Below are 12,703 nucleotides of genomic sequence, written 5' to 3'. Positions count from 1 at the left end.
GGCTTTCAGAGGAATGAAAATCAGTTTTGAAAGTCTGTTCTTTTCAGTACATAAGTTTTTATCTCAGCTAGAGGACCATGTGAACGTGTGGAATTGAAAATTACTCCCATGTGATTAGGAAACGTTTGTTATATAACATATGTGTTATAAACCGCGATAGCTATGATATATGTTCTATAACATGTGTTATATACATGTATACATATACATGTGCAGCTAGACCTAGAAATAGGAAGCAATATAAATATTGATGTTGAGATATAGAGATATAGATGACTGAATCCAGAACTCAAGTTATAGCTTGGGTGAGCTTCCTAGAAGGTCACCCATCTCTGTCCTCAGACATGTACTAAGAGGCCAGATTATAAATAGTAGCCAAAAGGAGAAGGCTTGGAGCTTTTGTTGCTCTTGTCCCATGCGTGTTTAAACAAAATCTTATTTGGAGAAAAAACAGTTGTTGTTTTTTTCTTCAGCTACAAATAATTCTCTCAATTGCCTGTGAAGTGTCTGTGATGAGGCAGGGATTTGGGCTGTGGTCTTTGACGGTCAGCCTGTAACATCCAGGGCCATGCCAGCATGATGGTTCCTTCTGCCCTCCTCCTGTGTAGCTTAACCTCATGCTGCCCATGTCATTGCTCAGAGTTTGAAGAAGGTCATTCTTTTAAAGGCTTTGTGTATGATCCTTAAGCACTTTAGAAGGTGCTTTCATAATTCTAATAAATACAATGTATGCCCATCATTCTGTATGGAGGTTTGTTTCTTTTTTAATTTTATTTGTGCACCATTAGTTCCAATAGGACTGAACAACAAAACCACGGACAAGGGAATTATAGAAGCTTTTATCTCATGCATCAAAATTATAATCCTTCATCAGATATTTAAAGCTTCTCAGAGCCTGGCTCTCTCCTATCTTTCCAGTCTTCTCATACAACAATAAGCATTAATATAGCACCACTATGTGCCAGGCCCTGTGTTAAGTGCTTTGTCAATATTACCTCATGTGAACCTCACAACAGCCCTCCTCTCCACGTACCTGATGACCTCACTCCAGAGCAATAGCTAGCTAGGCACCTCTTCGCTGATGCCACTGGGGTTGATGACCTGTGCCAATTCCTGCCCTTTATCTACCATGAGAACTGAAGCACATTGTGAGTAGGAATTATTTCATTCTTTGAACTTGTGGTCCTTAGAGCCTCACATAACATCTAGCAAACAGTAGGTGCCTAATAGATACTTTTTGGTTGATTGATTGCTTGCCATCAAGGTTTGTCCTGGGTTCTTTGCTTGAGGTTTGCTGTTTTCTCAATATGGAAATTGGGCCCTCTACGACATCATTCCACCACCAACACTCCCACCTTATATTCATAAGGAAAGTTGCTATTTCTAGAGTTGCTAATTATAGACATGGCTATGGGCCCATAACCCAGGAGAGAGAGTAAAAAGGCATCCAATATTCTAACATGAATCAGGTATGGAACAGGACATTAATTCCCACTCAGAAAAGGGACTGCTAAGCAAGCAGGCATCATGCAAGGATTAGAACATCCGATAACTCATCATTACTATCACGATCAGTTGGGAGGCTAATGACTGCAAACAATTTCTTTGCAAGGCTGCTTATTAGCCATTATACATTTCACCTCCGCTGAACAATCTGGTTCAACATCCAATGAGATTTTCTTTTTCAGTGCCCTTGATTTCTCTCTAATGGCAATTCTTTCAATGCTATCAGTCTGTTCCCTCTCCTACTGTCCCCACAACTCTCCAGTAGCCGTTACCGCTTTTTGTCAGCACTCGAAGGCCTTCCAAGCTCTTCATCACAAGGTTATTGCTAAAGGAGGGAAACACACAAGAAAGACAGAGGCAGCCAGGGATTTTTAGCCCAAGCCTGGCTAGTTGAGTCTTCACTGCATGTGAGAAGCAACAGCCCCGACTGCTTTTGGTGAGAAGTTAGGCTTCCCTCTCCACCCCTGGCAGAAAATGTATCTTCCTGCCTAGAGGGCAGAAGTCAAGAAGGCCACCAGCCAGAAGCTACCTCTTCTTCTTCCCGATACATGTGGCACCCCAAATCATTAGCTTTTATTTTGGCTTAGCAATTTAGTCAAAGAGCACTAAGCCCTCTGAGAGGTCTTACATAACCAGAGGCAATTCAATTCAATTCGATAAATATAAATTAATCACCTACTGTGTGCCAGGCACTGTGGTAAGTGCCGAGGATACAAATTTTAAAATGATACCTTCCCTGCCCTCCAGGAGTATATCTGTGTATGCTCAAATTTCTAGCAGAATTAGTCCACTGGGGAAAGGCAGAGAATGATCCAAAGGACGGGGGGAGGGGAGAACACTTGTTACTGTGCCATGCTGGTCTACGTGCTGATCTTTGCCAATGACACTCCACCTCCAATATTGGTGCTTTCACCATGACTGATCTCCCTGGAATGTTTGCCCTCCTCATCCCCCACCTCTTAGAATCCATGGCTTTCTTCAAGACTCAGCTTAAATGGCACTTTCTGAAGATGGCCTTTTCTGGTCTCCCTTCCCCCCATCCCCCAGATGTTAGGAAAGATGTTCCAAATCCTTTATTATATCATGAAGTCTGGTGAAGCCTATGGGCCCCTTCTTAGAATAATGTGTTTAAATGTATAAAATAAAACTTATAGAAATACAAAGGAAATCAATTATATTGAAATACAGTTGTCAAGATTTTTTTCAAAGTTCACAGACCCCAGCTTGGGAACCCCTGTGTTCCTAAAGCTTTCTACCTACTCTGTAGAGTACTCTGTACTCTACCTACTTTACATACTCTGTATGTATCTTGTATGTACTTGTGTCTTTCCCATTAGAATGTAAGCCCCTTGAGGTCAGGGACTCTTTTTGTATTTTCTTTATTTCCCCAGAACTTAGCGCAGAGTAAGTGTTCAATAAACACATTTTGATTAATCAATGAATTGGTGGGTTTCAGCAGTCAGCATGTATGCCAACAAATATTGTATATGGACAATGAACTTGACCCAGAATTGAATATCTGTAGAGCAGATGGGGGCAGCTAGGTGACACCATAATGCATAGAGTGCCCCACTTGGAGTCAGGAAGACTCATCTTCCTGAGTTCAAATCTGGTCTCAGACACTGACTGCCTGTGTGACCCTAGGCAAGTCACTTAACCCTGTTTGCCTCAGTTTCTTCATCTGTCAAATGAGCTGAAGAAGAAAATGGCAAACCATGCCAATATCTTTGTTAAGAAAACCCCAAATGGGTCATAAAGAGTCATACACACATGAAACAATTGAACAAATAGCACAATCTTGTCACGAAGTAGATGTTTAATAAATGCTGGTTCTCTTCCTTTTCCTCTCCCCCTCCCCCACTTCTTCCATAGACACCTACTGATGTAAAACCAGAAAAAGAAAGAAGTCAGTCAGGTAGTGAGAGCAAAGTATGAACAGTCTGTGTGCTCCATTATTTTCAGCTCAATATCAAGATCTCCAGGAAAAGGTCCCCAGTATATTATGTGGATGCACAGGGGTGAATTGCTGAGGGGACCTGCACCAGATACACACAGGATTAGAAAGCATGGCTGGGTTGTGATCTGCTCTGTCCCTACGTCAATGAGATTCTGGAAGCATGGAAGCATTATATCACCAGATCATAACAGCTTCCAGCTGACAAAAGTCATCAATTTAGCCACAGTGACCAGCTCAAGTAGTAAATGGTTATGAATGGTATGAATGAATGAAATTGGTATGAACAAGATGAGTTTTAAAATAATATATTTTGCAATAATTTTTGTAATGTATAATCTTTGCCATTTTGTTGGGATTTTTTTTATTAAAACAAACCCTAAGGAATATTTTAAATTAATTTTATTTCTTTCTACATGAAACCTCTCTTCTCCCCAAAAAAATAGAAAAATGAAATATCATAGTAATTAAAACATATCCTGCAAAATTATATCCCCCCACACAGCTGCCAGAAGTGATATTTCTAAAACACAGATCTTGTTTGCATTACTCCTCAACTCAGTCAACTTGTATGGCTCCCTGTTATGTCTAGGAGGGGCAGCTAGGTGGTGCAGTGGACCATCAGTACCTGAGTTCAAATCTGGCCTCGGACAGTTAACACTTACTAGCTGTGTGATGTTGGGCAAGTCACTTAACCCCATTGCCTAGCCCCCATCCTCCAAAAAAGAAGCCTATTACATCTAGGATCAAACACAAATTGTTCCATTGTATGTTTGAAGTCCATTACAACCTGACACCATTCCTCCTGCACAGCTTTATTACACATTACTGAGCTTAACACACTCTTCAATTCTGTCTGACCTCCATCTTGTAGATTCCATCAATGCTTGGTTCAACCACTTCCTAAATGAGATTCTCAAGGTTATTAGAGCCTCACCCCAAATTATTTTGCATTTATTTCATGCATATTTTATATCTGCATATTCATATATGTGTATATGTGCATGTCTGTCTGTCTCTTCTATAGAAGGTAAGCTTCTTGAAGGCAGGTACCATTTCATTTTTCCAACTTCAGGCACTTACTAGCTGTGTTATTGAGCAAGTCACTTAACCTCAATTTGCCTCAATTTCCTCATGTGTAAAATGGAGATATAATTAATACCTACTTCCCAAGATTGTTATATCAGCATATATAAAGCATCTTGCCTTAAAGAGCAATATAAATGTTATAATTAATGTTATTAGAGTCTCTTGTTACCATGATCCTTCAGAAGCTCCAAATATTTTATAAAACTTCCACAGGATGCCAACAATAATTCTTCCAGACACTGCTGGGCCAGCGCCTATATCACTAAATCTTAGGACACACTTTGTCTGAAGGCTGGTGGGCCCTTTGGCATTAAGGAAAGCCCCATATTGCCTAGGACGTGAGTAAATTTGCTGGCTAGATCTCAGAAGATTGCTGGCTTTAGAAGAACCTTCCCAAACATCTTATTAAAGAAACATGGTCTGTTTCAATTTAAGTGGCTTGTTTCTCCTGGTTGGTAAATTTCCAATGTACATCTCTGCCAGTTTATAAAAATTTCTATCTCCAAATCCACAGATCATTGATAATGATGCTCTGGTTCTCCAATGCCTAAGATAGCTCATGAATTTTCGAGCAAATAAAGAACCACAGTTCCAAGACATTCAAAATCTTCAACTGATATTTTTGGATCCCTCTTTGATTGGTTACCAATAACAAAAAGAACTAGGTTACTTGTTAGGTTATTTCCCAGAGAAGAATAATATTGGACTACACTAAAATTCTTGGGTCCTACCAGGTGACTGAATAATGGTTTTCTACCACTTGCAAATATCTATAAACAAGGTGTTTTATTGGAACCTTGAACCTCCAGCACTCTCATTTCCCAAAGACACTCTTTTCTTAAAGGACTAGTCCAGTCTGTTCAGGGTTTGGAATCAACCCACCCTGGCTTTCAGTACATCTCAAGTCCAACAATCTATCCTTTGTGTCAAGATGTTCCCATCTATAAATGTCTCCACTGGTCTCTGTCAACACTGAGGCAACTAGGTGGCACAATGGATAGAGCAGAGGATCTGGACTCAGGGAAACCTGAGTTCAAATCTTGCTTCAGACCTTGGCAAATTCTTTATCTTCTTTCAATCTCAGTTTCCTCATTTGTAAAATGAAAGAGTTGGAGTAAATGGCCTCTTAGATCTCTTCTAGCACTATTTCCACTGAAGCACTATTTCCATTGTCATCTGGGGGTGGGGCAACCCCAACAACTAACCTCTGTAATTGATGAATGAATGCTTCAAGAGGATTTTTCAAGGCACCTTAGGAAAGCAGAGTGAAATGAACACTACTGGAGTTTAACTAACATATGCCCCAACTAAATTCTACAGCAAAATAAGAGTTTGTATATTGGTCAAATGTGACCTTAGGTTTAGGGTGCCAAAGTGATAACATTTAGAGACAAGACTCAAAGTTCTTATGTCCGTCTCTCAACCTTCTCCAATGAGTGAAAAAAAGAAATGAATAGGTGGAACTAAATACTATGAAATATAATTGTAGTCCCAGAGAACAGCTCAGTTGAACCGCATCTATAATTTTCTGCCTTAACTCACTAAACAGACTGGAATATGTTCAGATGTTTACACAGCGAGTGGCACAGACCCTTTCCTTGAGGTCAAGTCTTTAGTGACCACAGAATGTGACCACAGCACAAATAGCTGGGACATTCTGTCTACTTTCACAACTAGTGCTGGTCTCCGCTGCTGCTATGTTCATGTGGCCATGCCCACCTAGAGCTGAAGTCAGCTGTGTTTCAAATCAGTTGCATATACAGACTCAGATTTTAAATCATACGAGTTAAGAGCTAGAAGAAGCTTTGGAGAAGTCATCGAGTTCAACTCCTTTGTCTTATATATTAAAAAAAAAAAAGATGGCCCAGAAAGGTTACCCAAGAGCATAGAATTAGTAAGTAGCAGGACTAAGATTGGATCACACATGCTCTGATTCTTAGAGGCAGTGTGGTGCAGTGGGAAGTATGCCAAAGGTAGAATCAAAGAGCCTGGTTTCAATTCCCTCTTTATTACCTACGTATATGACCATGGGCAAGTCACGACCTGTGGACCTTGGTTTCTCAACTGTAAAATGAAAGAGTTGGTCTACACATTCTCCAGACCTATATTATCCTGGGAACTTTTTTTCCCACTAGACCATACTGACTGCCATGTTAAAGTCATTAGGCACAATTATTCTATACCACATCTTTGTATAGTAGGGAGTTTATTTATCATTGCTGAGAAATGCGGCATCTCAGATTTTGAAGGTACCTCAACAATCTTCTAATCCAACCAATACTTTAAAAAAAAACTCTTCAGCCACATACCCAACAGCTGGGTACCCAGCCTTTGATGAAAGATGCCCAGTGAGGGACAAACCTACCCAGGCAGCCTCCTTCATTTTTGAACAGTTTTAATTGGTTGGAATCTTTTCCTGACATCAAGCTGAAATTTGCTTCTTGGCAGCTCCTACCAAGTACTCTTAGCTAGGCCCTGAAACTACCAAGCAGAAAAAGTCACAGAATCACCACATTTTCAGAGCTTGATGGGACCTTAGTGGCCACTGAAAAAGCAGTCTCCTCTACAAGTGATCATCCAGCCTTCTCATGAAGATGTTCAGCAGCAGGAAACCCAGCCACTTCCTGAGACAACCGATTCTGCTTTTTGATAGCTGGAATCATCATTCTTTCTAGTTGAATCTGGGGCACAATTTCCACCCATTTCCTTCCTCAAATGACACTAACGACTTTTGCCCTAAGTTTCTGAAATGCTTTAGACAGGCCTTTAACAAAATTTACCCTAGGTCAAATCTGGCCTCAGACACTTACTAACTGTGTGACCCCAGGCAAGTCACTTACCCCTATTTGCCTCAGTTTCCTCATATATAAAGTGATCTGGAGAAGGAAATGGCAAACCACTTCAGGTTCTTTGCTAAGAAATCCTAAATGGGGTCATGAAGAAAGAGTCAGACATGACTGAAAGGACTGAACAACAACTAAAACTTCTGCGAAAGACTTCTTCCAGTCCTCCTTAATCCTGGTACCTTCCTCTGAGATAATCCCCACTATCCTGCATGTATTTTGCTTTTATGAAGATGTTTGCTTGTCATGCCACACACATACACCCTCTGCCATTTAGAATGTGAGTTCCATAAGAGCAGGGACTGTTTCTGCCTTTCTTTGGATTTCAAGCACTTAGCACAATACTTGGCATGCAGTGAGTATTTAATAAATGCTGGTTGCATTTACCTTGAATTCATATATTTTGTGTGGGTTGTTTGAATGTTTGAGTACATTTTCTCTATCCTAACTTATGTACATACTGTCTCCTTGGTAAGATAATAAGTTCTTGGAGGGCATTTTTATCTATATCCTGAACTAGCAGAGCTACTAGCACAAGTGCTCAGTAAATGCTTATTGATTCTTCTTCTCCTTCTCCCCAACCCTTCTTTCTCTTCTTCCTCCACCTCATGATGTTGAGATTTAAGGCATTAGCTTGTCTTTTTCTTCATTTCTCCCACTTCTTCTTCTTCCATCTCCTCTTCCTCCTCGTCCTCCTCATCCTCCTACTCATCCTCCTCCTCCTCCTCCTCCTCCTCCTCCTCCTTCTTCTTCTTCTTCTTCTTCCCCCCTTATGCTTCTGCTCTTCCACATCTGTTTCTTCTTCTTCCATCTCCTCTTCCTCCTCATCCTCCTCATCCTCCTCCTCCTCCTCCTCCTCCTCCTCCTCCTCCTCCTCCTCCTTCTTCTTCTTCTTCTTCTTCTTCTTCTTCTTCTTCTTCTTCTTCTTCTTCTTCTTCTTCTTCTTCTTCTTCTTCTTCCTCCCCTTATGCTTCTGCTCTTCCACATCCGTTTCTTCTTCTTCCATCTTCTCCTCCTCCTCCTCATGCTCCTCAATTCCCTTCCCCCTTTCCTACTTGTGCTTTTTAACTCCAATCCAATTCTTATTATTATCCCATGTTGTTTCTGCTGCTGTTTCTGCTGTTGCTGCAGTTCAAATGCTTTAAGGACAATTATTCATATCCAAATTGAAATGAGAAATTGGGGGATATTTAGCATGTTCAAATGTTTCAGCTTTTATCCATCTCTGTTAATATCATCTCTGCTTCCAACATACAGAAATCTTTAACTTTGCACTAGAGGATTTGGTTCTTTTTAGTTTGATTAACTTATAGTCTTTCCACAATGAGTCATATCACACTGAGGTCATGTCAGTTGTATTCTGCTAAGCAGGATGATGTCTCATCCTCCTCCACTGCAATGAAAACACAGGCATGGATGGGTCTGGGAAATGTGGGGAGTCATTTAAGCTTTAGGGCTCCCACATCAGGGAGAACTGGACTTTGGGTCTTTGTCAAAATGTTCTTCCAAAAAGGATCAACCAGCATAAGGAGGGAGGAAGAAGCTTCTCCTAACGTTGGTCCTTACGTTTTATTGTCTAAGAGAATCTATTTACTCTGGCTGGGAAATTTAGTTTAGAGCTGGATGGGGCTTCAGAAGGACTATCTGATCCAATCTCTCATCAGGCGGATGAGAAAACTGAGCCATTGAGAGATGAACTGATTTACCCGATGACATAGATAGTAAGCATCAGAAACTGGATTCGAACCCAAACCCTCTGACTCTACATCCAGTACTCTTTCCATTCACCACAAAGAGTCAGAGTTTATTGAGGAGAGAGGTCTGTATTTCTTTCTTATTTACCTGCTCTAATCAGGCCACCAAAGGAAGGCTTTGACATCTTATAGTCCTCCATCATGGAGTCCTTTCCACTCATTGATAGCATTTTCAACAGCACATCTGACTCCAACATATCATTCCCCCTTGATTTTATGTCACTTCCCATCATGCACTCAACATTACACCCAGACCAGACTTCTGGACTTCTTGCCACTGCCCAAATTCGACACACCATCTCTCATATCCATGCACTAATACACTCCACCCTCGATCCATGAAATGCACTCTTTCATCTCTGTCTTTTAGAATCATCATCTTCCTTCAAGGCTCAGACCAGGTGCCAATTCCCCTATGAATTTTTTTTCCTGATCCCTACCCCCCTCAGCTGTCACTCCTCAAATCTTCTTAAACCTCTTTCTCTAATCAGCTCCATTTTATGGCCTTACAATAGACTGTAAGCTCCATGGGGTCAGGGGACTCTTGTTTTTGTCTCTATGTGCAGAGCCTGGCCCAGAGATATCACATAATATGGCACCTAGACAGTGCAATGGATAAACTTCCAGGCCTGAACTCAGGAAGATGAGTCTTCCAGGAGTTCAAATCTGGCCTCAGACACTTACTGTGTGACCCTGAGCAAGTCACTTAACCCAGTTTGCCTCAGTTCCTCATCTGTAAAATGAGCTAGAGAAAGAAATGGCAAATCATTCCAGTACATTTGCCAAGAAAACCTCAAAAAGTGTCACCAAAAGTCAGACATGACTGAAATAGTTCAAAGACAACAATTGCATATAGTGTATTCATTTTCTTTTCTCCAGATTCTATGTCTAGCACTTTACCAACTACATCATGATGCCTCTCAATCAATATATACATACATACATACATACATACATACATACATACACACATAAATACATAAATAGAACAAATATCCAAGATCTGGGTTTGTCCATTTCTTGACACTCGTGATAGTGTTTTACTCTGTGTGTCTCAGTTGATTTAACTGCCTGGAGGCAGCTAATGTTCTTTGGCATTCCTCTATTCCCAAGAATCTGAACACGATATCACACCCCAAAAGGGTATCCACTCCCCCCAAAAAAAATATCATAAATTCATTGAATTCTTACAGCCAAAATGTACCTTTAGGAATCTTGGAGGCCTGTTTGTTGGTGATGGTTTATTCAAATGACTTAATCTTTATTTATGAGCGGAAATGTGACAATATGCATATATACTAGTCTATGTGTCTAAGAGCCACCTCTTCTTCCAGGTTCTATAATTATTTTGTCAAGTATTGAAAAATTTCCCTCTTTCTTCTGGCTGACTGCCCCAAAATTCAGATCAATACCTGCCATCTCTAACAATGTCACTGAGCTTGAAAAGTATGGTCCATGGCAGAGGTGTTCCTTGGCCTATGAGTGAAATTCTGGGAAGACAAAATTCACCTTTCCCTTCAGTAAACACAAATTCAGAACAGTACAGAGAGTTATAATGTCACCCACTGAAAGAAGGCTTTATACTGGATTTCTTTTTCTTATTTTGTGTTACTTCATTTCTTTGGTGTGTTTAATCCCATAACGATCAACAGCATTTGCCTTTTTCCCTGAAATACTGCTTTTCAGGTGATGTTTTTAAAGCAAGCAAGAATCCTTTTTTAATTCTGTTAATTAAATTTTTAAGAAATCCGGTCTATGTCCTTATTTTGAATGGCATTTCAACTTAATTACATGGATGTATATTTTCTCAAGGCTAAGTAATTGCTTTTTTTAAAGCCAAATAATATTTGGTAAAAACTGATTTTCAAAAAATCTAAATTATATATAGTAACTCTTCATTTGAAATGTTGGCAACCTTATTTTAACAAACTGAAGTTAAGTAGGGGTGGGAGGCAATGTATGTGTGTATGCATATGTACATGCATATATTTCAACCAGTCAGCCAACAAGCATTTATTAAGTACCTAGTATGTTCCAGGCACTGTGCTAAGTACTGGACATACAAAGAAAGGCAAAAGACAGTCCCTGCCCTCAGTAATCTCACAATCTAATGGATGTAATATGAATGTGCATGTATAAAAATGTAAATATGTATATATTGTATCTATATGTGCATGCCTGTATGTGCCTGAATGGCATCTGTTATACATGTTTTTCCTCATGAGTATGTTTGTGTATGTCTGTATATATGTATATGCATGTGTGTGAGTATGTATTGTGTATGCATGTGTAGTGTGTGTACATACACATAAAAGCATGTCTTTGTGCAGTGTCTATGTGTGTGAAGGCATTTGTATGTTTTCTACATGTTTCTATATGTGTGCATATATGTATATTGTACATTGTATACATGTGTTCACAATGTACATGCCATGTGTGTTATAACATGTACATATCAAAATAGTGCTATGTGCATATTAAAATACCTGGATAGGATCTAGCATCATGATTTCCTTGATGTAGGGAACTCCCAGATGAGTACACTCCCTCTACTGATGTGGGTCAGCACATTCTTTGCCATTTATAATCTTAGAATGTTGCCTAAGACGCCAAGAGATTAAGTGACTTGCCCAAAATCATGTCATTATGGGCATATCTGGGCAAGTCTGTATGGTTGCATTAGGCGTGCAAATGTGCCCGTTTGTGTATGTGTGTGTGAATCTGTGTGTTCCTGTTTGAGTATGTGTATCAAGTCCTGGCAGAGCTTTTGCCATTGCTGGCTCTGTTTGTGCCAACTCATCACTGCTGCTTTCCACTAGAGTCAAATATCTCCTTCGCTAATTTGAAGCACCACAACACGCCAGGAAATTGACAGCCTCAAAAGATGCATTTCCTCCCCAGCCTCAGAATGCTGAGCAACCCAATTGTTGAATGACAGCAGCAGAAGGGGTAGGAAATGGCAATTACATGCCATCTGCCCCCTTTGGCCACCCAGCCCCAAAAGAAAATCCCTTTGTGGTATTTCACTTGACCTATTCACCAAGAGGCTGGGCTACAAAAACTTGAAATGCCTTTTTTTTTCTCTACAAGTTGAGAGAAAACAAGCTCACAGCTGTATTGTACCTATAAAAATGGCATTTATATAACATGCATAAGTTAGCAAGGTGCTTTATATACTATCTCATTTGAGAAACAAAATAAACCTGGCAGACAGAAAGTAGAGTTAATCTCATCCTCATTCTATAGATGAGAAAACTGAGATTCGGAGATGTTAAATCACTTGACTAGTCACATAGCTAAGAAATGTTAGAGGTGAAATCTGAACCCAGGTCTCTGCTTACTTCAAGTCCAGCATACTTCCCATATCCCCTCCTTTTGAGTTCTTAGAATTTATCGTCATCATCATTATTGTTGTTAATAATGATGATGATAAATGGAGCCTATTATGTGACAGTTACTATCCTAAGTGTTTTACACATATTATCTCATTTGAACTTCACAAGTAGGAGCTGTTATTATCCTCATTTTACAATTGAAGAAACTGAGGCAGAGAGCAG

This window comes from Phascolarctos cinereus, unplaced genomic scaffold (assembly GCF_003287225.1).
Source record: "Phascolarctos cinereus isolate Bilbo 61053 unplaced genomic scaffold, phaCin_HiC Scaffold_1;HRSCAF=81, whole genome shotgun sequence".
Taxonomy (NCBI): domain Eukaryota; kingdom Metazoa; phylum Chordata; class Mammalia; order Diprotodontia; family Phascolarctidae; genus Phascolarctos; species Phascolarctos cinereus.
The sequence above is the reverse complement of the archived record's forward strand: the minus strand, read 5'-3'. Positions refer to the sequence as shown.